General features: G+C 36.4%; 1 protein-coding gene across 1 annotated transcript in view; it reads right to left on the bottom strand.

Annotated features, from left to right (window-relative positions):
• Positions 1–21,841, bottom strand: part of SLC26A7 (solute carrier family 26 member 7) — a 183,671-nt gene that overhangs the window by 13,839 nt on the left and 147,991 nt on the right. The window lies entirely within an intron of this gene.

Here is a 21,841-nt window from a genome sequence, read left to right as displayed (position 1 = left end):
AATAGGCAGTATTCCTGAAAAAGAATTCAGAGTAATGATAGTAAAGATGATCCAAAATCTTGTAAATAGAATGGAGAAAACACAAGAAACGTTTAACAAGGACTTATAAAACTAAGAGGAAACAAAAAATGATGAACAACACAATAAATGAAATTAAAAATTCTCTAGAAGTAATCAACAGCAGAATAACTGAGGCAGAAGAACAGATAAGTGACCTGGAAGATAAAAAAATGGAAATAACTATTGCAGAGCAGAATAAAGAGAAAAGAATGATAAGAATTGAGGACAGTCTTAGAGACTACTGGGACAACATTAAATGCACCGACATTTGAATTATAGGGTTTCCAGAAGAAAAAGAGAACAAGAAAGAGTCTGAGAAAATATTTGAAGAGACTATAGTTGAAAATTTCCCTAACATGGGAAAGGAGAGTCAATCAAGTCCAGGAGGCACAGAGAGTCCCATACAGGATAAATGCAAGGGGAAACACACCAAGACACATATTAACCAAACTACCAAAAGTTAAATACAAAGAAAAAATATTAAAAGCAGCAAGGGAAAAAAACAAATAACATACAGGGGAATCCCCATAAGGTTAACAGCAGACCTTACAGCAGAAACTCTGCAAGCCAGAGGGAGAGCCAGGACATATTTAAAGTGATGAAAGGGAAAAATATACAACCAAGATTACTCTACGCATCAAGGATCTCATTCAGGTTTGACGGAGAAATTAAAAGCTTTACAGACAAGCAAAAGCTAAGAGGCTTCAGCACCACCAAAACAGCTTTAAAGCAATTGCTAAAAGAACTTCTCTAGGCAGGAAACACAAGAGAGGGAAAAGACCTACAATAACAAACCCAAAACAATTAAGAAAATGGTAATAGGAATATACATATTGATAATTACCTTAAATGTAAATGGATAAAATGCTCTCACCAAAATACAGAGGCTGGCTGAATGGATACAAAAACAAGACCCATATATATGCTGTCTACAAGAGGCCCACTTCAGACTAGGGACACATACATCCTGAAAGTGAGGGGATGGAAAAATATATTCCATGCAAATGGAAAATCAAAAGAAAGCTGGAGTAGCAATACTCATATCAGACAAAATAGACTTTAAAATAAAGACAATTACGAGAGACAAAGCAGGACACTACATAATGATCAAGGGATCAATTCAGGAAGAAGATATAACAATTGTAAATATTTATGCACCCAACATAGGAGCACCTCAATACATAAGGCAAATGCCATAAAAGGGGAAATCATAAGCCATAAAAGGGGAAATCAACAGTAACACAATCATAGGAGGGGACTTTAACACCCCACTTTCACCAATGAACAGATCATCCAAAATGCAAATAAATACGGAAACACAAGCTTTAAATGATACATTAAACAAGGTGGACTTAATTGATATTTATAGGACATTCCATGCAAAAACAACAGAATACGCTTTCTTCTCAAGTGCTCATGGAACATTCTCCAGGATAGATCATAGCTTGGGTCACAAATCAAGCCTTGGTAAATTTAAGAAAATTGAAATTCTATCAAGAATCTTTTCTGACTGCAATGCTATAAAACTAGATACCAATTACAGGAAAATATCTGTAAATAATGCAAACACATGGAGGCTAAACAATACACTACTTAATAACCAAGAGGTCACTGAAGAAAACAAAGAGGAAATCAAAAAATACCTAGAAACAAATGACAATGAAAACACACAGACCCAAAACCTATGGGATACAGCAAAAGCAGTTCTAAGAGGGAAATTTATAGCATTACAATCCTACCTCAAGAAACAAGAAATATCTCAAATAAAAAACCTAACATTACACCTAGAACAATTAGAGGAAGAAGAAAAAAAAAAAAAACCCAAAGTTAGCAGAAGGAAGGATATCATAAAGAACAGATCAGATATAAATGAAAAAGAAATGAAGGAAGCCATAACAAAGATCAATAAAACTAAAAGCTGGTTCATTGAGAAGATAAATAAAATTGATAAACCATTAGCCAGACTCATCAAGAAAAAAAACGGGAGAAGACTCAAACCAATAGAATTTTAAATGAAAATGAAGAAGTAACAACTGACACTGCAGAAATACCAATGATCATGAGAGATTACTACAAGCAACTATATACCAATAAAATGGACAACCTGGAAGAAATGGACAATTACTTAGAAAAGCACAACTTCTGAGAGTATACTAGGAAGAAATAGAAAATATGAACAAACCAATCACAAGCACTGAAAATTAAACTGTGATTAAAAATTTTCCAACAAAAGGAAGCCTAGGACCAGATGGCTTCACATGTAACTTCTCTCAAACATTTAGAGAAGTGCTAACACTTATCCTTCTCAAAGTCTTTCAAAATATAGCAGAGGGAGGAACACCCCCAAACTCATTCTACAATGCCACCATCACCATGATACCAAAACTGGACAAAGATGTCATAAAGAAATAAAACTACAGGGCAATATCACTGATAAACATAGATGCAAAAATCCTCAAGAAAATACTAGCAAACAGAATCTAACAGCATATTAAAAGGACGATAAACCATGATCAACTGGGGTTTATCCCAGAAATGCAAGGATTCTTCACTATACGCAAATTGATCAATGTGATACACCATATTAACAAACTGAAGGAGAAAACCCATATGATTGTCTCAATAGATGGAGAAAAAACTTTCAACAAAATTCAACACCCGTTTATAATAAAAACCTCTGGAAAGTAGGCAAAGGTGGAACTTACCTCAACATAATAAAGGCCATATACGCCAAACCCACAGCCAACCTTGTTCTCAATGGTTAAAAATTGAAACCACCTTCTCCAAGATCAGGAATAAGACAAGTTTGTCCATTCTCACCATTATTATTCAACATAGTTTTGGAAGTTTTAGCCACAGCCATCAGAGAAATATAGGAAATTCAAAGCGGAAAAGAAGTAAAGTTGTCACTGTTTGCAGATGACATGATACTATACATAGACAATCCTAAAGATGGTACTAGAAAACTTCTAGACCTAATCAATGAATTTGGTAAAGTAGCAGGATACGTTAATGTACAGAAATCTTTTGCATTCCTATACATTAATGATGAAAAATCTGAAAGATAAATTAAAGAAACGCTCCCATTTACCATTGCAACAAACAGAATAAAATACCTAGTAATAAACCTACATATGGAGACAAAAGACCTGTATGCAGAAAACTATAAGACACTGATGAAAGAAGTTAAGGATGATACAAGCAGATGGAGAGATATACTATGTCTTGGATTGGAAGAATCAACATTGCAAAAATGACTATACTACCCAAAGAAATCTACAGATTCAGTGCAATCCCTATCAAAGTATCAATGGCATTTTTCACAGAACTAGAATAAAAAATTTCACAATTTGTATGGAAACACAAAAGACCCTGAATAGCCAAAGCAATCTTGAGAAAAAAAAAAAAAAACGGAGCTGGAGAAATCAGGCTCCCAGAGTTCACACTATACTACAAGACTACAGTAATCAAGACAGTATGGTACTGGCACAAAAACAGAAATATAGATCAATGGAACAGGATATAAAGTCCAGAGATAAACCCACGCACATATGGTCACCTTATTTTTGATAAAGGAAGCAAGAATATACAGTGGAGAAAGGACAGCCTCTTCACTAAGTGGTGCAGGGGAAACTGGACAGCTACATGTAAAAGAATGCAATTAAAACACTCCCTAACACCATACACAAAAATAAACTCAAAATGGATTAAAGACCTAAATGAAAGGTCAGACACTATAAAACTCTTAGAGGAAAACATAGGCAGAACACTGTATGACATAAATCACAGCAAAATCCTTTTTGACCCACCTCCTAGAGAAATGAAAATAAAAACAAAAATAAACAAATGGGACCTAATGAAACTTAAAAGCTTTTGCACAGCAAAGGAATCCAAAAACAAGATGAAAAGACAACCCTCAGAATGGGAGAACATTTCTGCAAATGAAGCAACTGACAAAAGATTAATCTTCAAGGTTTACAAGCAGCTCATGCAGCTCAATATCAAAAAAACATATAACCAATCCAAAAATTGGTAGAAGACCTAAATAGACATTTCTCCAAAGAAGGTATACAGATTTCCAACAAACACATGAAAGGATGCTCAACATCACTAATCATCAGAGAAATGCAAATCAAAACTACAGTGAGGTATCACCTCACAGCAGTCAGAATAGCCATCATCAAACTATCTACAAACAATAAATGCTGTAGAGGGGTGGAGAAAAGGGAACCCTCTTGCACTGCTGGTGGGCAGGTAAATTGATACAGCCACTATGGAAAACAGTATGGAAGTTCCTTAAAAAACTAAAAATAGAACTACCATAAGACCCAGCAATCCTACTACTGGGCATATACCCTGAGAAAACCATAATTCTAAAAGAGTCATGTACCACACTGTTCATTGCAGCTCTATTTACAATACCAGGACATGGAAGCAACCTCAGTGTCCATCGACTGATGAATGGATAAAGAAGATGTGGCACATATATACAATGGAATATTACTCAGCCATAAAAAGAAATGAAATTGAGTTATTTGTATTGAGGTGGATGGACCTAGAGACTGTCATACCAAGTGAAGTAAGTCAGAAAGAGAAAAACCGTGTGCTAACACACACATGTATGGAATCTAACAACAAAAAAAAATGATTCTGAAGAACCTAGGATCAGAATAGGAATAAAGACGCAGACATAGAGAATGAACTTGAGGAAACGGTGAGAGGGGATTGCAAGCTGGGATGAAGTGAGAGAGTGGCTTGGACTTACATATACTACCAAATATAAAGTAGATAACTAGTAGGAAACAGCCGCATAGCACAGGGAGATCAGCTCAGTTCTTTGTGGCCACCTAGAGGGATGGGATAGGGAGGGTGGGAGGAAGATGCAAGAGGGACGAGATATGTGGATATATGTATATGTATAGCTGATTCACTTTATTATAAAGCAGAAACTAACACACCCTTGTAAAGCAATTATACTCCAATAAAGATGTTAAAAAAAAGACAGTGATGATACAATTTGAGAACAAAATTACTGAAGTCTTTTTTTACATTTTCTTACACAGCATTGTTCTTAACAAATGGCATATGTTTTTTATAATATATTACATATTTCAAAATAAGCTTAATCTAAACTCCTTAGTCCAAAAATTTATGTAGAAAAAGTTATCATTAATATCTAATCCCCCAAATTATATAAATTATGAATTTTTGAGATTTTTAAGGCTTATTATTTATTTACTAGAAAGCATAATTGTTATTGGCAATATTTAATAGAATTAAATATATATATTCAATATAATCTGAAAAATATTAACAACTATTTCATTTGGAAAATGTCAATGCATTGCTTTTCCTGAAGGAGGTACATAAATTATTACCTATAACTAACTTTATGGTATGCATTCTATCATCCCCATTCCTTAGCAAGCCAAACATGGCTAATCAATCATGGTAATTTTTCCACTTATGTCAAAGAAGACCTCAGAATTTTTATCAATTCAGTGCTGCAAGAAGTCACTACTAGTTCATAAGAAATTTACTTGTTGATCTGAAAATAACATTCCAGTGAAAAAACTCTGTATATATTATTTGGAGAGATTGATCACTAGATCTAAATGATTCAGAAATGGTGGTTAAAAGGTACAGAAAATTATTTAAGAACTAAGTTTCTTTCTCTTTTCTATCCTAGCACATTTATTTCACTTGTAAATTATACTTGCCATTCTCTGTATTTTCTTGCAATTATTTCATTATTTAAGTGATGATAGATTGTTAACTATGAAAATGTTTGGGTTTAATCAATAGAGAAACAAAAATTTTCCTTCCATTCTTACAGTGTGCTTGCTCTGTCTTTCATTTTTACATTCAAGTTTCCTCTTTTCTGCTCCTTTATTCAAAATGCATGCACATTTTCACATCATCCAAAAAAAAAAAATAAAAGAATTGTGCCATGTATTTGTGGATAATCATTTAAGTAAGCTATATTAAGAGAAGCAATTCATGATGTTTTTTGTAAATAAAAAGACATTCTTAATGGCAAAGTTACCATTTCACTCAAATGGAAATTTAAATACAACGGACATTTCTGAAATCTTTCCAAAAATAAGTGAAATTTTCTTTTACACTCTCAGTTTTGCCATTGTAATGATTTTATGGCTATATCCTCATGTTCTAAGCTTCTAAGTAAATCAACCAGTGCAATAAAAATCACATTGTTATAGAAAAGAGTAAAGTGAATGCACAGCTAATATCCTGCCTTATGCAAAATGAGGTAAGCTTGGAGCATGTACAAAGGAGACAACTAATCTGTACCCATGTGGGATGTGGTAAATGATGGGCTTTATCTACAAAAAACAACATTTCAGAAAGAAATTAACAACCAGGTGTGGGTGAGCAATTAACTCCAGACTGTGCAAGCCAGCTCTTTCCTGTGGAATATTCATTAACTCCTTTTATTAAAAAGTATTCATAGTTGCATAATTTAGGAGTGCTTCTTTTATACTTCAAAATGTTCTTGACAGTCTTTGAGTCATTCATAATTTTTTAAAAGAAGGCATTTTCTGTTGATATCAAGTAACTATTGAGAAACAGATTTACATCTCAAACTTCTCAAGAAAACAAGGATCTCAGAAATATTTAGGACAAACCAAAACACTATCTTTGGAAAACATGTGCACATATTATTGAGCATCTCTCTAATTCATTCATTCATTCAAGCAGTCAATCAATATAGAAGTATTGGGTGCTTAGTGTAAGCATTGTCCTAAAAATACAAGCAGAATGATGGACAAGAGAGATGACGGTCCTTACCCTCAATAGACTCACAACCAAGGTAGGAAACCAGTCAGTTGAACTAGTAATCTGAAGTGTTACAAAGGCTGGGAAAGTTATGCAGAAAGTGCTAAGGAGGTACAGGATACACCTCATATTATAGACAGAATAATGACCCCCAATTATGTCCATATCTTAATCCCTAGAACCTGTGGAATATGTTGCCTTACATGGCAAAAGGAATTTTGCAGACTTGATTAAATTAAGGATCTTGAGATGAGCAGATTACCCTGGATTATTGTGGTGAGGGAGGTCCAATGTAATTATGAGTTCTTATGAGAGGGAGGCAGGAGGGTCAGAGTCAGAGAGGGAGATGTGGTGATGGAAGAAGAGGTCAGAGAGATATGAAAATGCCAACACTGCTGGTTTGAAGATGGAGAAAGGGGCCATGAGCCAAGGAAAGTGAATGGCCCCAAGAAATTGAAAAGGACAAGGAAGTAGAAGTGCTCTCCCCTAGAGTCTCCAGATGAAATACAGCTGGTTTGGGGAACTAGAAGTGGGGGGGCGGTTGAGAGAGGGGAGCTAATTTAGGTTTCAGCATCCATGATGACAGAAATCATGCCTGCTTTCTTCATCCTTGAATATACAGCATCTGTCATTGTGCCTAGGACTCAGAAGATGTCCATTAAATACAAAAATATTTGCTGAGTGAACAAGGACATGATAATACAGGAATGAAAGGAAGAATGGGACATGTAACCTGAGATTTGGAGGATAGTTTGAAGTTAAGCAGGTAAGAAGGTGGTGGAGGGAGACCTTCAAGAAGGCAGAAGAGTAAGATGTGGAGATCACCTTCCTCCCCACAAATACATCAGAAATACATCTACATATGGAACAACTCCTTCAGAACACCAACTGAGTGCTGGCAGAAGACCTCAGACCTCCAAAAAAGCAAGAAACTCCCCTCGTACCTGGGTAAGGCAAAAGAAAAAACAAAAAACAGAGACAATAGAATAGGGATGGGACCTGCACCAGCGGGGAGGGAGCTGTGAAGGAGGAAAGGTTTCCACACAGTAGGAAACCCTTTGCGGGCAGAGACTGCGGGGCGGAGTGGGGAAGCTTCGGAGCCATGGAGCAGAGCACAGAAACAGGGGTGCAGAGGGCAAAGCAGAGAGATTCCCACACAGAGGATCGGTGCCGACCAGCACTCACCAGCCCGAGAGGCTTGACTGGTCACCCGCTGGGACATGTGGGGGCTGGGACCTGATGCTCAGGCTTCAGAGGTCAGATCCCAGGGAGAGGACTGGAGTTGGCTGCGTGAACACAGACTGCAGAGGGCTAGTGAGCCGTGGCTAGCCAGGAGGGAGTCCAGGAAAAGGTCTGGAACTGTCGAGGAGGCAAGAGACTTTTTATTGCCTCTTTGTTTCCTGGTGCACGAGGAGAGGGGATTAAGAGCGCTACTTAAAGGAGCTCCAGAGATGGGTGCCAGCGGCGGCTATCAGCGTAGACCCCAGAGACAGGCATGAGATGCTAAGATTGCTGCTGCAGCCACCAAGAAGTCTGTGTGCAAGCACAGGTCATTATCCATACCTCCCCTCCTGGGAGACTGTGTAGCCTGCCACTGCCAGGGTCCCATGATCCAGGGACAACTTCCTAGGGAGAACACACAGCACGCCTCAGGCTATTGCAATGTCATGTTGGCCTCTGCTGCCGCAGGCTCGCCCTGCACTCCGTACCCCTCCCTCACCCCAGCCTAAGTGAACCAGATTCCCTAATCAGCTGCTCCTTTAACCCCATCCTCTCTGAGCGAAGAACAGAAGCCCTCAGGCGACCTACATGCAGAGGCAGGGCCAAATACAAAGCTGAATCCCAGGAGCTGTGCGAACAAAGAAGAGAAAGGGAAATCTCTCCCAGGAGCCTAAGGAGCAATGGATTAAATCCCCACAGTCAACCTGATGTACCCTGCATCTGTGGAATACCTGAATAGACAACGAATCATCCCAAATTGAGGAGGTGGACTTTGGAAGCAAGGATATATATTTTTTTTCCCTTTTTCTCTTTTTGTAAGTGTGTATGCATATGCTTCTGTGTGTGATTTTGTCTGTATAGTTTTGCTTTTACCATTTGACTTAGGGTTCCCTCTCTCTGTTTTCTTTTTTTTTTTTTTTTTTTTTTTAGTATAGTTTTCACAACTTGCTATCATTGGTGGATTTGTTTTTTAGTTTGGTTGTTCTTTCTTTCATTCTTTTTTTAAATTAATTAAAACAATTTTTAAATAATTATTTTTGAGTTTTTCTTTGAATAACTTTTTAATTTTATTTTATCTTTTTCTTTCTTTCTTTCTTTTTTTCTCCCTTTTATTTTGAGCCGTGTGGATGACAGATTCTTGGTGCTCCAGCCAGGCATCAGGGATATGCCTCTGAGGTGGGAGAGCCAAGTTCAGGACATTAGTCCACCAGAGATCTCTCAGCTCCACGTAATATCAAATGGTGAAAATCTCCCAGAGATCTCCATCTCAATGCCAAGACCCAGCTCCACTTAAAGACCAGAAAGCTACAGTGCTAGACACCCTATGCCAAACAAATAGCAAGACAGGGACACAACCCCACCCATTAGCAGAGAGGCTGCCTAAAACCATAATAAGGTCATAGACACCCCAAATACACACCACCAAATGTGGACCTGCCCAATAGAAAGACAAGATACAGGCACATCCACCAAAACACAGGCAACAGTCCCCTCCACCAGGAAGCCTACGTGACCACTGAACCAACCTTAGCCACTGGGGGCAGACACCAGAAACAACAGGAACTGCGAACCTTCAGGCTGTGAAAAGGAGACCCCAAACACAGTAAGTTAAGCAAAATGAGAAGACTAAGGAACACGCAGCAGATGAAGGAGCAAGGTAAAAAACCACCAGACCTAAATAATGAAGAAGAAATAGGCAGTCTACCTGAAAAAGAATTCAGAATAATGATAGTAAAGGTGATCCAAAATATTGGAAATAGAATGGAGAAAATGCAAGAAACGTTTAACAAGGACCTAGAAGAACTAAAGTGCAAACAAACAATCATGAACAGCACAATAAATGAAATTAAAAATTCTCTACAAGGGATCAATAGAAGAATAACTGAGGGAGAAGAACGGATAAGTGACCTGGAAGATAAATAGTGGAAAACACTACTGCAGAGCAGAATAAAGAAAAAAGAATGAAGAGAATTGAGGACAGTCTCAGAGACTTCTGGGACAATATTAAACACACCAACATTCGAATTATAGGGGTCCCAGAAGAAGAGAAAAAGAAAGAGAAGGAGAAAATACTTGAAGAGATTATGGTTGAAAACTTCCCTAATATGGTAAAGCAAATAGTTAATCAAGTCCAGGAAGCACAGAGAGTCCCATACAGGATAAATCCAAGGAGAAATGCACAAAGACACATATTAATCAAACTGTCAAAAATTAAATACACAGAAAATCTGTTAAAAGCAACAAGGGAAAAACAACAAATAACATACAAGGGAATCCCCATAAGGTTAACAGCTCATCTTTCATCAGAAACTATACAAGCCAGAAGGGAGTGGCAGGACATATTTAAAGTGATGGAAGGGAAAAACCTACAACCAAGATTACTCTATGCAGCAAGGATCTCATTCACATTCGATGGAGATTAAAACCTTTAAAGAAAAGCAAAAGCTAAAAGAAGTCAGCACCACCAAACCAGCTTTACAACAAATGTTAAAGGAACTTCTCTGGGCAGGAGACACAACAGAAGGAAAAGACCTACAATAACCACCTCCAAAAAGTAAGAAAATGGTAATAGGAACATACATATTGGTGACTACTTTAAGTGTAAATGGATTAAATGCTCCAACCAAAAGACATAGACTGGCTGAATGTATACAAAAAGAAGACCTGTATATATGCTGTCTACAAGATACCCACTTCAGACCTAGGGACACATGCATCCTGAAAGTGAGGGGATGGAAAAAGATATTCCATGCAAATGGAAATCAAAATAACTCTGGAGTAGCAATTCTCATATCAGACAAAATGGACTTTAAAACACAGACTATTACAAGAGAAAAGAAGGACACTACATAATGGATTGATCAAGGGATCAATCCAAGAAGAAGATATAACAATTGTAAATATTTATGAACCCAACATAGGAGCACCTCAATACATAAGGCAAATACTAACAGCCATAAAAGGAGAAATCGACAGTAACACAATCACACTAGGGGAATATAACACCCCAATTTCACCAATGGACTGATCATCCAAAATGAAAATAAATAAGAAAACACTACCTATAAATGATACATTAAACAAGATGAACTTAATTGATATTTATAGGACATTCCATCCAAAAACAACACAACACACTTCTTTCTCAAGTGCTCATGAAACATTCTCCAGGATACATCATATCTTGGGTCACAAATCAAGCCTGGGTACATTTAAGAAAATTGAAATCATATGAGGTAGCTTTACTGACCACAACACTATGAGACTAGATATCAATTACAGGAAAACATATGTAAAAAATACAAACACATGGAGGATAAAAAATACACTACTTAATAACCAAGAGATCACTGAAGAAATCAAAAAGGAAATCACAAAATATCTAGAAACAAAGGAAAATGAAAACAAGATGAGCCAAAACTTAAGGGATGCAGCAAAAGCTGTATTAAGAGGGAAGAGTATAGCAATACTATCCAACCTTAAGAAACAAGAAACACTTCAAATAAACCAACTAACCTTACACCTGAAGGAATTAGAGAAAGAAGAACAAAAAACCCGCAAAGTTACCAGAAGGAAAGAAACCATAAAGATAAGACCAGAAATAAATAAAAAATAAATGAAGGAAACGAGAGCAAAGATCAATAAAGTAAAAGCTGTTTTCTGAGGGCTTCCCTGGTGGCGCAGTTGTTGAGAGTCCACCTGCTGATGCAGGGGACATGGGCTTGTGCCCAGGTCCAGGAAGAGCCCACATGCTGCAGAGAGGCTGGGCCCGTGAGCCATGGCCACTGAGCCTGTGCGTCCGGAGCCTGTGCTCTGCAATGGGAGAAGCCACAACAGTGAGAGACCCGTGTACCGCAAAAAATAAATAAATAAAAAGCTGTTTCTCTGAGAAAATAAACAAAATTGAGAAACCGTTAGCCAGACTCAGAAAGAAAAAGTGGGGTAAGACTCAAATCAATAGAATTAGCAATGAAAAAGGAGAAATAACAACTGACACTGCAGAAATACCAAGGATCATGAGAGATTACTACAAGCAACTATATGCCAATAAAAAGGACAACCTGGAAGAAATGGACAAATTCTTAGAAATGCACAACTTCCTAGACTGAACCAGGAAGAAATAGAAAATATGAACAGACCAATCACAAGCACTGAAATTGAAACTGTGATTAAAAATCTTCCAACAAACAAAGGCCCAGGACCAAATGGCTTCACAGGCGAATTCTATCAAACATTTAGAGAAGAGGTAACACGTATCCTTCTAAAACTCTTCCAAAATATGGCAGATGAAGGAACACTCCCAAACATATTCTACAAGGCCACCATCACCATGACACCAGAAGCAGACAAAGATGTCACAAAACAGAAAACTACCGACCAATATCACTGATGAACATATATGCAAAAATCCTCAGCAAAATGCTAGCAAACAGAATCCAACAACACATTAAAAAGATCAAACTCCATGACCAAGTGGGGTTTATCCCAGGAATGCAAGGATTCTACATTATATGCAAATCAATCAATGTGATACACCATATTAACAAATTGAAGGAGAAAAACCATATGATTATTTCAATAGATGCAGAGAAAACATTCGACAGAATTCAACACCCATTTATAATAAAAACCATTCAGAAAGTAGGCATAGCGGGAACTTATCTCAACATAATAAAGGTCATATATGACAAACCCATAGCCAACATCGTCCTCAATGGTGAAAAACTGAAACCATTTCCACTAAGATCAGGAGCAAGATAAGGTTGCCCACTCTCACCAGTATTATTCAACATAGTTTTGGAAGTTTTAGCCACAGCAATTAGAGAAGAAAAAGAAATAAAAGGAATCCAAAGTGGAAAAGAAGAAGTAAAGTTGTCACTGTTTGCAGATGACATGATACTATACATAGAGAATCCTAAAGATGCTACCAGAAAACTACTAGAGCTAATCAATGAATTTGGTAAAGTAGCAGCATACAAAATTAATGCACAGAAATCTCTTTCATTCCTATACACTAATGATGAAAAATATGAAGCTGAAATTAAGAATACGTTCCCACTTACCACTGCAACAAAAAGTATAAAATACCTAGGAATAAACCTACCTAAGGAGACAAAGGACCTATATGCAGAAAACTATAAGACACTGAAAAAAGAAATTAAAGGTGATACAAATAGATGGAGAAATATACCATGTTCTTGGATTGGAAGAATGAACATTGTGAAAATGACTATATTACCCAAAGTAACACACAGATTCAATGCAATCCCCATCAAACTACCACTAGCATTTTTTACAGAACTGGGAGGAAAAATTTCACAATTTGTATGGAACCACAAAACACCCCGAAGAGCCAAAGCAATCTTGAGAAAGAAAAATGCAGCTGGAGGAATCAGCACCCTGACTTCAGACTACACTACAAAGCTATGGTAATCAAGACAGTATGGTACTGGCATAAAAACAGAAATATAGATCAATGGAACAGGATAGAAAGCCCAGAGATAAACCCATGCACATGTGATCACCTTATCTTTGATAAAGGAGGCAAGAATATCCAACGGAGAAAAGACAGCCTCTTCAATAAGTGGTGCTGGGAACACTGGACAGCTACGTGTAAAAGAATGAAATTAGAACACTCCCTAAAACCATACACAAAAATAAACTCAAAACGCATTAAGAACATAACTGTAAGGCCAGACACTATCAAACTCTTAGAGGAAAACATAGGTGGAACACTCTATGACATAAATGACAGCAAGATCCCTTTTGACCCACCTCCTAGAGGAATGGAAATAAAAATAAACAAATGGGACCTAATGAAACTTAAAAGCTTTTGCACAGCAATGGAAAACATGAACAAGATGAGAATACAAACCTCCGAATGGGAGAAAATATTTGCAAATGAAGCAACTGACAAAGGATTAATCTCCAAAATTTACAAGCAGCTCATGTAGCTCAATATCAAAAAAACAAACAACCCAATATAAAAATGGGCAGAAGATCTAAATAGACATTTCTCCAAACAAGATACACAGATTGCCAACAAGCATATGAAAGAATCCTCAACATCATTAATCATTAGAGAAATGCAAATCAAAACTATGTTGCGATTCCTCTCACACTGGGCAGAATGGCCATAATCAAAAAACCTACAAACAATAAATGCTGGAAAGGGGATGGAGAAAAGGGAACCCTCATACACTGTTGGTGGGAATGTAAATAGATAGAGCCACTATGGAGAACAGTATGGAGGTTCCTTAAAAAACTAAAAATAGAACTCCCATATGACCCAGCAATTCCACTACTGGGCATTTACCCTGAAAAACCATAATTCAAAGAGAGTCATGTACCACAATGTTCATTGCAGCTCTACTTACAATAGCGAGGACATGGAAGCACCCTAAGTGTCCATCGACAGATGAATGGATAAAGAAGATGTGGCACATATATACAATAGAATATTACTCAGCCATAAAAAGAAACGAAATTGAGTTATTTGTAGTGAGGTGGGTGGACCTAGAGTCTGTCATACAGAGTGAAGTAAGTCAGAAAGAGAAAAACAAATACTGTATGCTAACACATATATATGGAATCTAAAAGTAAAAGAAAAAATGGTCTTGAAGAACCTAGGGACCAGATGGGAATAAAGACGCAGACCTACTAGAGAATGGACTTGAGGACACGGGGAGTGGGAAGGGTAAGCTGGGACAAACTGAGAGACTGGTAGTGTATATATGGACATATATACACTACCAAATGTAAAATAGATAGCTAGTGGGAAGAAGTCACACAGCACAGGGAGATCAGCTCAGTGCTTTGTGACCAGATAGATGGTGGGATAGGGAAGGTGGGAGGGAGGAAGATGCAAGAGAAAAGAGATATGAGGATATACGTATAGCTGATTCACTTTGTTATAAAACAGAAACTAAAACACCATTGTAAACCAATTATACTCCAATAACTATGTTAAAAAAGAAAAAAAAGGGAGAAGACTCAAAACAATAGAATTAGAAATGAAAAAGGAGAAGTAACAACTGACACTGAAGAAATACAAAGCACCATGAGAGATTACTACAAGCAACTCTATGCCAATAAAATGGACAACCTGGAAGAAATGGACAAATTCTTAGAAAAGCACAACTTTCTGAGACTTAACCAGGAAAAAATTAAAAAATATATACAGATGAAACACAAGCACTGAAATTGGGACTGTGATTTACAATCTTCCAACAATCATAAGCCAAGGACCAGAAGGCTTCACAGGTGAATTCTATCAAACATTTAGGGAAGAGTTATCACCTGTCCTTCTCAAACTCTTCCAAAGTAGAGCAGAGGGAGGAACACTCACAAACTTATCCTATGAGGCCACCCTCTCAACAAAATCAGAAAAAGATGTCACAATAAAAGAGTACCATAGGCCAATATCAGTGGTGAATATAGATGCAAAAATCCTCAAAAAAATAGTAGCAAACAGAATCCAACAGCTCGTTAATAAGATCATACACCATGATCACGTGGGGTTTTTCCCAGGAATGTAAGGATTCTTCAATAAACGCAAATCAATCAATGTGATACACCATATTAACAAATTGAAGGAGAAAACCATATGATCATCTAAATAGATGCAGAAAAAGCTTTTGACAAAATTCAACACCCGTTTATGATAAAAAAAAAAAAAAAACAGCCAGAATGTAGGTATAGCGGGAACTTACCTCAACATAATAAAGGCCATATGTGACAAACCCACACCCAACATTGTTCTTAATGGTCAAAAAATAAAACCATTTCCACTAAGATCAGTAAGAAAACAAGTTTGCCCACTCTCAGTGTTATTCAACATAGTTTTGGAAGTTTTAGCCAGAGCAATCAGAGAAGTAAAAGAAATAAAAGGAATCCAAATCAGAAAAGAAGAAGTAAAGTTGTCACTGTTTGCAGATGACATGATACTATACATAGAGAATCCTAAAGATGCTACCAGAAAACTACTAGAGCTAATCAATGAATTTGGTAAAGTAGCAGCATACAAAATTAATGCACAGAAATCTCTTGCATTTCTATACACTAACAATGAAAGATCAGAAAAGGAGATTAAGGAAACACTTCCATTTACCATTGCAAGAAAAAGAATAAAATACCTAGGAATAAACCTACTTAAGGAGACAAAAGATCTGCATGCAGAAAACTATAAGACACTGATGAAAAATTAAATATGATACAAACAGATGGAGAGATATACCATGCTTTTGGGTTGGAAGAATCAACATTGTGAAAATGACTACACTACACAAAGCAATCTACAGATTCAATTCCATCCCTATCAAACTACCAATGGCATTTTTCACAGAACTAGAACAAAAACTTTCCAAATTTGTATGCAAACACAAGAGACCCCAAATAGCCAAAGCAATCTTAAGAAAGAAAAACAGAGCTGGAGGAATCAGGCTCACAGACTGCAGACTATACTGCAAAGCTACAGTAATCAAGACAGTATGGTACTGGCACAAAAACAGAAATATAGATGAATGGAACAGGATAGAAAACCTAGAGATGAACCCACACACATATGGCCCCCTTATCTTTGATAAATTTGGCAAGAATATCCAATGGAGAAAAGACAGCCTCTTCAATAAGTGGTGCTGGGAAAACTGGACAGCTATATGTAAATGAATGATATTAGAAGACTCCCTAACACCATAAACAAAAATAAACTAAAAATGTATTAAAGACTCAAATGTAAGTCCACACACTATCAAACTATTAGAGGAAAACTTAGGCAGAACACTCTATGACATAAATCACAGCAAGATCCTCTTTGACCCACCTCCTAGAGAAATGGAAATAAGAACAAAAATAAACAAATGGGGTCTAATGAAACTTAAACACTTTTGCACAGCAAAGGAAACCATAAACAAGATGAAAAGACAACCCTCAGAATGGGAGAAAATATCTGCAAATGAAGCAAATAACAAAGGATTAATCTCCAAAATTTACAAGCATCTGATGCAGCTCAATATCAAAAAAACAAACATCCCAATCCAAAATTGGGCAGAAGACCTAAATAGACATTTCTCCAAAGAAGATATACAGATTGCCAACAAACACATGAAAGGATGCTCGACATCACTAATCATTAGAGATATGCAAATCAAAATGACAATGAGGTATCACCTCACACCAGTCAGAATGGCCATCAACAAAATATCTGCAAACAGTAAATGCTGGAGAGGGTGTGGGGAAAAGGGAACCCTCTTGCACTGCTGGTGGGCATGTAAATTGATACAGCCACTATGGAAAACAGTATGGAGGTTCCTTAAAAAAACTAAAAATAGAACTGCCATGCAACCCAGCATTCCCAGTACTGTGCATATACCCTGAGAAAACCGTAATTCAAAAAGAGTCATGTACCACAATATTCATTGCAGCACTATTTATAATAACCAGGACATGGAAGCAACCTAAGAGTCCATCGACTGATGAATGCATAAACATGTGGCACATATATACAATGGAATATTACTCAGCCATAAAAAGAAACTACATTGAGTTATTTGTAGTGAGGTCGATGGACATAGAGACTGTCATATAGAGTGAAGTAAGTTAGAAAGATAAAAATAAATACAGCATGCTAACACATATATATGGAATCTAAAAAAAAAAATGTTCTGATAACCTAGGGGCAAGACAGAAATAAAGACGTAGACATAGAGAATGGACTTGAGGACATGGGGAGGGGGAAAGGTAAGCTGGGATAAAGTGAGAGAGTGGCATGGACTTATATATACTACCTAATATAAAATAGATAGCTAATGGGAAGCATCCTCATAGCACAGGGAGATTAGCTGGGTGCTTTGTGACCACCTAGAGGGGTGGCATATGGAAGGTCGGAGGTAGATGTAAGAGGGACTACATATTGGGATATACGTATATGTATAGGTGATTCAATTTCCTGTAAAGCAGAAACTAACACACTATTGTAAAGCAATTATACACCAATAAATATGTTAAAAAAAAAAAGAAGATGGTGGAGATGAACCTGAAAAATCACAATACTAAGAGGGACGTTGACAGAGTGCCTCTTGGTAATGGCACAATGTGACTAAAGTGTTTTGGAACACAACATACTAAACATGTTAATGGAAGATTTGTTCACATTTGTGCAATTTTTGTTTTCATTCAGAGAAATATGATGATTTCCATCTTATTATTTATGTAGTTTATATGTATTTACATATTTTGATTTTTCAATCCAATCTTCCTCTTCTGTAAAGATTGTTTGGAGGGGGTATTTTTTATTCTCTTTCCTCTTTCCTACTCCCTTTCCCAGCTGATATCCCCCTTTGCTTTAGTTACTTCCAGATCTCTTCAGTGGTCCCCAAAACTCATGGATGTCTCCTGATGATCTCCCAGTATCTTAAATTCACCATCTCCTAAAATAAACTTCCCTTTCCTTTTAGCTACCCTCCTGGATTTCCTGTTATTTATCCCAGTTTGAGTGGTTCAAAGCTTCAAATCATCATTTGTATTGCCCTCTCTCTTCCCCCAACACCTAAACCGTGCTGTTTATGTTAATTACATACTGAAATCTCTTTTAAGTCCATCCTCTATGTCCATTTTCACAAGCTTTCAACCAAAGAAGAGGAAGATGGTGCTGTCTGTTACCTCCTTTTCCCTGTATTAGCACCAACACACCCTTCTTGGTTGTGTTCCTGCAGACTGCATCTGGCTCAGAACTCCCAAATCCCAGCTTTAAGCACCCTTTCCTGTACACATGTCTGTGTTTGACAGGGACTTGAGTTCCTCCTCTGTCCCTAACCAACTGCACAATCCTGAGCAAGCTAGTTATCTATGTCCTCAACATTTTCATCAGTAAAATGAATAGTATCCTATTACCTATTTGAAAATGGAAGTATAGTTGCCAATTATCTATTTCAGTTATTCAGAAGAATGTCCTTTGAAAACTTGGAAGTGCTATACAAATATTAGCACTGTAATTTTCATTCACTGACCTAGTGTTCATTGGACAATGAAGGATAATGCAATGGAAATTTAAAATACATTTCTTCCCTTAAAAATCTAGTTAGGAGGAAAATATGGATGAATGAAACAACTTTATAACCATGTAAGGCGATATGTGACTGAGTGAGGCATGTGGTAGTCTCTCCATGTTACTATGATTTCCATCTTACAGCTGAAGACACTGAATTCCAGGCTGCACTTGACTGTATATTCCCCTCTATGGATCTGGCTGACTTCTTTGTCTACCTGAGATTGCCAAAGAGTGTGTCCCTTCAATTTACTTTACTTCTCTATTAAACCTTGAAGAAAATATAGTATTTGGATTGGCAAAAAGTAGATTGTTCTAGAAGGGAGAAGATAAATAAAGGATCAGATCCAGGGACAATAAAATTAGATGTAGGGGCCATGAACTGATTCATCTGATTGGGATAGAGAACTTGTGTAATGTGTAGTGAAAGGGAAATCAGTTTGAGAAAATAAGGAAGGGTTTTAGATGAGGAGTGGGCACTTGATCCTCAGAAGGGAATCTTTATAATCTCTAATGCATAAGAAGGCTTTTTTAAAAAGGTGATTTAAGATTAATGTATCATTACATCACAGAATATAATAAAGCTGGGATGGCAACTACATCTCAGCTTGTGTGTCAACACCAACCATTTGTAGCAGCTTCTTAAAACTGCCTGTTTAGAAGATTCTCAGGTTACTTTGGCTCATAGGAGGAAGTGCCTTGATTAATTAATTCTGTCTGATGTAAGCATGGGAAACTGGGTATTTTCTATCCATGGAGTAAGACAAAGACTGTCTCATAACAGAAAAAAAATATATGAAAGTCATACTAATTCATTTTGAATATGGTTAAAGACAGAATTAGAGTCACAGAAGTGAAAATGTAAAGGCAATAAAACCAAGAGTTATAGGTTTTACTAGTTAAATTGAGAGAGGAAACCAAGAACATGAGCAGTAAATGAAACCTGAGGATTTAAAGCACAGGGAAGTGAGAACAGGAGGTTGCCCCTGAACAAGAGTGAGAGATGGGAGAACCTAGATACTTTGGAGTGTCAGAAGAGGGGAGAGAAGGAAAATACCAGAAAAATATTCTGGTCAACCAGTCCTAGCTACTATAAAAGGGCCACTGGGTGCCAAAATTTCACAAGGACAGAGCAAAGGTGACCATGACCATCAGCTACTGCTCTGTGCAAAGTGAGCCTGATCTAATGATGCAGAGGTGAGAATGCCCTTAAAAAGTTTCCAGATTAGCAGAAAAGTGAGATCTTTAAGAAATGATCATTAAATAAGTACAATACCAGTATTATACAAGCGTCCTTTGAAAGCACAATGTAGGAGAAAGTAAATTCGCTACAAGAAGTCAGAAGAGACCAGAGAAGCTAACATCTGAGCTGCATCCATGTTGATGTGGGTCATGCAATTAATTCATATATTTATATGATATTTATTTTATTCTATTCTATATGTTATACATTTATTTAGAATACTTTACATAAAGTAATATAATAGATATTATAATATGTATTTATTATAATATGTATTTATATAAACATTCCATATGTTCTTTATCCACTGTACTGTTAATAAATATTTTAGTTGTTTCTGCATTTGGGAGAATTATAAACAAAGCTACTATGAACAATCTTGTATGTGTTTCCAGGTACAGATATTAAGAGATTCCTTTTTTATTGTCTTTAGAAGAACAAAAATCAGTATGTCAGCTTTTCCTGTTGTTTTTTTTAAGTTTATATAATGGAATTTGAATTTAATGTTTTCTTTCATCTTTTTATTTTTGCCAATTAAGTTTATAAGACTCATCTAGTTTTCATTATTGTATATATATATAGTATAATAAATATATCAAATAAAAATTCAAATGTACAAATATTCCATAGTTATATATACCTGATAATTTTTTTTTGAAATACGAGCTGTTTCCAGGTTTGTGTAGTTACAACCAATACTGTGTGAACATTCTTGTTTATGTAAATTGCTAGAATGTATAACTGGGAGTGGAATTGCTGGTCATAAGGTATGGTATCTTCAACTTTATATGATATTGTGAAACTGTTTTTCCAAGGTGGTTGTAACAGTTTACACTCCCACTAGCACTGCAAGAAACTTTTTGTTGCTGTACATCCTCACCAATACTTGGTATTGTCAGACTTTTAAAAATATCAATTATATATATATATATGTGTATATATGTATATATATATATATACATATATACACATATATATACATATATATGTAGTGTTATTTATTATGAATTTAATTTACATTTCCTCAATAATTATTATAAATAACAATAGTGAATTTAAGCATATTCTCATATGTTTATTGGTATATTTGAAAATGTCTCATTTTGTGAAATGTCTGTTCATGTCTCTTGCCCATTTTCCTAACAGGCCATCTGCCATTTTTACTCCTTGATATCCTGGGGAGTGCAATTCTTTCTCCATTTTATTTGTTACACTTATCTCTTTTTACTCTGGCTTATCTCTTTATGCTTTATATGATGCGTTTTGGTAAACAAAAGCTCTTGATAATAATCTAGTGAATTTTAATGATAATGTTTAACATTTCTTATATATATTCTCCTATGTTCTCTTCTAAATTTATAATTTGTCTACCACTCCTAGGACTTTGGTCCAGCTGGTACTGATTTGGGGTATGGTATGAGATAAAGGTCTAATTTCATTCATTATGGATACATGATTGTCTCATCATTGTATAT

The sequence above is a fragment of the Orcinus orca genome, chromosome 17 (assembly GCF_937001465.1).
Source record: "Orcinus orca chromosome 17, mOrcOrc1.1, whole genome shotgun sequence".
Lineage (NCBI taxonomy): Eukaryota > Metazoa > Chordata > Mammalia > Artiodactyla > Delphinidae > Orcinus > Orcinus orca.
Note: the sequence above shows the minus strand (reverse complement) of the source record. Positions and strands in the feature narration are given on the sequence as shown.